The sequence below is a fragment of the Hypanus sabinus genome, chromosome 27 (assembly GCF_030144855.1).
Source record: "Hypanus sabinus isolate sHypSab1 chromosome 27, sHypSab1.hap1, whole genome shotgun sequence".
NCBI lineage: Eukaryota > Metazoa > Chordata > Chondrichthyes > Myliobatiformes > Dasyatidae > Hypanus > Hypanus sabinus.
Genome location: NC_082732.1, coordinates 45,225,991 through 45,231,779, shown reverse-complemented (window position 1 = coordinate 45,231,779; position 5,789 = coordinate 45,225,991).

Here is a 5,789-nt window from a genome sequence, read left to right as displayed (position 1 = left end):
ATCAGAAAACCTCAACTATTACCCTATTCCTCATAATGCCAAATAATTTTGGATCTTGTTTACCTATACACCTTGAATCCCATGTACCCTAACCATATGGACTGGCCTACCAAATAGGCTTTTGTCAAAAGCTTTGCTAAAATCCATGTAAACCATGTCTCTCTCCCAGATTTCATCGATTTTATTAGTCACCTCTTCAAAAAAATCAGTCAGATTTGTGAGATAGTTTTGTGCAGAATATATCCTATGTTGACTCCTCTGAATTAGGCCCAATGGTTCCAAATGACTCTAAATCTTGCCTCTGGAGATTGCCCACATTTGCTTTGCTCACGGCTGATCTCAGTCCTGTTCACAATCATGCTCCTGTAGGCAGCTTTGGAATGCTGAGCATATTTGCACTGATCTTACCTCAGTTTATATTTGGGTGATTAACTTCTTTTATCACTTTTGGCCTTTTGGCCCACAATGTTGTGCTGACCCTCAAATCCTGCCTCCCATATAACCCCCCCACTTATAAAGAGGTAATTCTTCAGGGCCTGATCGTGTCTATCCAAGAACTTTGCAGGGGGCTAGAAAATAACTTGTGGGAACCCTGCTGATACTTTTTTATAAATTTAAAGATACATTTGTACCAATATTAGTGATAAGCAAGATGTTGGTAGACTGGAGGTTAATGAATGTTGTGCCTTTATTTAAGAAGAGTAGCAAAGAAAATTCTGGCAACTATAGACCAGTGAGTCTACTTTCTGCGGTTATTAAGTTACTCTAGTGGATTCTGAAGGATAAGGTATAGAGTACATACATCTGGAATGAAGAAGTTGTTTCGAGGTAGTGAGCAGGGCTTTGAACATGGAAGATCATGTCCTATGAACTTGATAAGCTTTGTCAGACAAATTTAGTAAAAGTGAATTATATTATGTATCTCAAATATCTGGGTAGTAATGTGTGAATTCTGAAAGGCATACTTCCGTTAGCAGAACAGCTGTAATGTGGGTGTCACCTGTACAGGAGCTAGGTTCTGTCTACGTCTAACAGTAAACTCACCTGTAATGAATGGATTGGATGCTGAAGACTTTCCCAGCTGATGCCGGGCAGCCTGAACTGCCCGATTCAATGTCTGCTTGTTCCTTTTCTTCTCCACTGAGTTTTCTCCCATTCTTGCCTTCCTTGGCTTTACCTTTGCATTTTGCATCACGAGCTCCAGGTGCTGACACAGGGACTGGAAAGCACCTGCACTGCTCTCATCCCTGTTTCTTCCTTACCTTGTTCTTACCTGAGAACCAAACAATTCACTTGTGAGTAATTCTGACCGTCCTCACCAAATGGGTTCACTCTGAGCCCTGCTGACAATTAACCCATCATCCCATTTCCAATGTCAACAAAGCTTCCTATGAAGGGGAATACAATACTCAAGATGTAACCTGACCAGAGTTTTATTAAACTGCAGTGTAACTTTCTAACTCAAACCCAATTCCTCAACTAATAAAGGCAAACCTGCCATATGCCTTCACTACAACCCTATTGACCACTGCAGTTACTTTCAAGGAGCTACTAATCCGGACCCCAAGATCCCTCTGTACAACTGCATGCATGATTAAGGCTCCTTCCACGGCCCATGCACTTTTGATTTCCTAAAATACAATACCTCACGCCGCAATGAAACTCTACCTGCCACTTCTCCACCCACATCTGCCCATATCCTGCTCTACCCTTTGGCAAACGGATTACTGATTCTGACACACCCAGTCCACAAAGAACTGAAGGTTACTTATAGCAGCTAAAGTTAGGTGAATGTTTCAGAAAGCAGACCAACATTCTGTGTATAAACTCCCAAACCCCAAATGAACTGTAAACAACATGTTACGAGGCAACAGCTACTGGGTAGGGAAAACATTATAAATTCCAGCGCCAGTTAGTGAATAGGTGTCCCCGCACCATTGTCCATTTCATAGAACACAGCACAGGAACAGGCCCTTCAGCCCACAATGTTGTGGCGAAACAGCTAAAAAGCAAATCAAAAACATCTAAACACTAATCCCTCCTACCTACTCCATGTCCATATTCCTCAATCGTCCTGATATCCATGTGCATATCCAAATGTCTCTTAAAAGCCTCGAATGCATCTGCTTCTACCACCACACCAGGCAGTGCATTCCAGGCATCCACCACTCTCTGATAAAAAAAACTTATCCCTCACATTCCCCTTGAAACTATCCTCTCTCATCTTCAATGCATGCCCCTGGTATCAGACTTTGTCAACACTGGGAAACAGATACTCTCTATCCACTCTATCTGTGCCTCTCATAATCTTGTAAACCTCTAAAAGATCTCTACAGCCTCTCCAGAGAAAACAACCCAAGCTTATCCAGCTTCTTCTGATGGCACATGATTTCTCAACCAGGCAGCATCCTGGTAAACATCTTCAGCAACCTTTCCAAAGCCTCAACATCTTTCCTATAGTGGGGTGACCAGAACTGTACACAATACCCCAGATGTGGCCTAACCAGAGGTTTATAAAGTTGCAACATAACCTCCTGACTTTTGGACTCAATGCCTTGAGTAATAAAAGCAAGCATTCCATAAGCCTTCTTAACTGCCCTATTGACCTGCGTAGTCACTTTCAAGGACCTATGAACTTGGATCCCAAGATCTCTCTGCTAATCAAAATTGTTAAGGACTTGCCCCTAACAGTGCACTGTCTCCTTGCAATTGCCCTATTGAGGCACAGCCTCCCATTTATCTGGGTTAAACTCCATCTGTCATTTCTCAGCCCACATCTGTATTGTGTTGTACCAGTCTATCCATAACTCTGCCAATCTTGGTATCATCCACAAATTTACTAACCCACCATTCTATGTTTTTATCCAGGTCATGTATATACATCACAAACAGCAGAGATCCCAGCACCGATCCCTGCGGAACTCCACTAATTACAGACCTCCAGCTTGAATAAGTCCCTTCAACCACTATCCTCTGGTTTCTCTGCACAAGCCAGTTCTGAATCCAAACAGCCAATTTGCCACAACCCCATGCATCTTAATATGTTGGATTAGCCTCTATAAGGCAATTTGTCCAACTCATTACTAAAATCCATGGAGATAACATTCACTGCCCTACCTTTTCAATCTCTCTCATCACCTTATCAAAAAAAACCAAATCAAGTTGGTAAGGCACAAACTGCCCAGCACAAAGCCATGAGTCCTGACAAAGGGTCTCAGCCCAAAACGTCGACAGCGCTTCTCCTTATAGATGCAGCCTGGCCTGCTGTGTTCCACCAGCATTTTGTGTGTGTTGTTTGAATTTCCAGCATCTGCAGATTTCCTTGTGTGTGCTGTCTCTCCTTAATTAGGTCATGGGTTTCCAAATGCTCATATATCCTATCCCTAAGAATTTTCTCCAGCATTTTCCCTACAACTGACATGAGACTCACCAGTCCCTAGTTTCCAGGATTTTCCCTTCCTCCTATCATAAACGGAGGTACAACATTAGGCCCTTGACAGTCCTCTGGGACATTGCCTGTGGCTAACAAGGACACAAAAGTACCATTTAAGGGCCCAGCAATCTCTTCTCTTGCCTCCTTCAATAACCTGGGCTAAACCCCATCAGGCCCTGCAGACTTAACCATTTTAATACTCAATAAGAGGCTCAACAATTGACCTTTAAATGTCCTAATGTATTTATACTCTCAGCACTGATCTCCCTGGTCCTCTATCCCTTTTTCCTTGGTAAATACTGAAGCAAAGTACTCATTCAGTATCTCACTCACATTCTCTGTATCCAACCCAAATGTTGCCCCTTTATCCTTGAGTGGTCTGACCTTGAGAAGTAGAAGGGTGGGTTAGTAAGTTTGCTAATGACACAAAGCAAACTTGGGGGTGTTGTGGATAGTGTGGAGGGCTGTCAGAGCTATCAATAGGATGCAGAACTGGGCTGTGAAGTGGCAGATGTACTTCAACCCAGTTAAGTGTGAAGTGGTTCATTTTGGTAGGTCCAGTTTCAAGACAGAATATAAAATGATTGGTACGACTCTTGGCAGTGTGGAGGATAATAGACAATAGACAATAGGTGCAGAAGTAGACCATTCGGCCCCTCGAGTCTGCACCGCCATTCTGAGATCATGGCTGATCATTCACTATCAATACCCAGTCCCTGCCTTGTCCTCATATCCCTTGATTCCCCTATCCATCAGATATCTATCTAGCTCCTTCTTGAAAGCATCCAGAGAATTGGCCTCCACCGTCTTCCGAGGCAGTGCATTCCACACCTCCACAACTCTCTGGGAGAAGAAGTTCTTCCTCAACTCTGTTTTAAATAACTGACCTCTTATTCTCATTCCATGCCCTCAGTACTGGACTCTCCCAACATCTGGAACATATTTCCTGCCTCAATCCTATCAAATCCTTTAATTATCTTAAACGTTTCAATCAGATCCCCTCTCAATCTCCTCAATTCCAGTGCGTACAAGCCCAATCTCTCCAATCTCTCTGCGTAAGACAGCCCTGCCATCCCAGGAATCAACCTAGTGAATCTACGCTGCACTTCCTCAATTGCCAGAATGTCCTTCCTTAAACCTGGAGACCAAAACTGTACACAATATTCCAGGTGTGGTCTCATCAGGGCCCTGTACAAATGCAAAAGGACATCCTTGCTCTTGTACTCAATTCCCCTTGTAATAAAGGCCAACATTCCATTTGCACTCTTCACTGACTGTTGCACTTGCTCATTCACCTTCATTGACTGATGAACTAGGACTCCTAGGTCTCTTTGCATTTCTCCCTTACCTAACTCTACACCGTTCAGACAATACTCTGCACTCTTGTTCCTGCTTCCAAAGTGGATAACTTCACATTTATTCACATTGAATGACATCTGCCAAGTATCTGCCCACTCACCCAGCCTATCCAAGTCTCCCTGTATTCTCCTAACGTCCTCTTCGCATGTCACACTGCCACCCAGTTTAGTATCGTCAGCAAACTTGCTGATATAGTTTTCAATGCCCTCATCTAAATTGTTGACATAAATTGTAAAGAGCTGTGGTCCCAATACAGAGCCCTGTGGTACCCCACTAGTCACCTCCAGCCAGTCCGAGAAACACCCATTCACTGCTACCCTTTGCTTTCTATCTGCCAACCAATTTTCTATCCATGTTGAAACCCTGCCCCCAATGCCATGAGCTCTGATTTTACTCACCAATCTCCTGTGTGGCACCTTATCGAATGCCTTCTGAAAATCTAGGTATACAACATCCACTGGCTTACCCTCGTCTAACATCCTTGTTACACCCTCAAAAAACCCCAACAGATTAGTCAAGCATGATTTGCCCTTGGTAAATCCATGCTGGCTCGGCCTAATCCTATTACTGCCATCAAGATATGCCACTATTTCGTCCTTAATAATGGACTCAAGCATCTTCCCCACAACTGACGTTAGGCTAACAGGGCGATAGTTCTCTGTTTTCTCCTTCCCTCCCTTCTTGAAAAGTCGGATAACATTAGCCACTCTCCAATCTTCAGGAACTGATCCTGAATCTAAGGAACATTGGAAAATGATTACCAATGCATCCGCAATTTCCTGAGCCACCTCTTTTAGAACCCTCGGATGCAGACCATCTGGACCCGGGGATTTATTAGCCTTCAGTCCTACCAGTCTACTCATCACAGTTTCTTTCCTAATGTCAATCTGTCTCAATTCCTCTGATATCTTATGACCCTGGCCCATCCATACATCTGGGAGATTGCTTGTGTCCTCCCTGGTGAAGGCAGATCTAAAGTACGCATTAAATTCTGTTG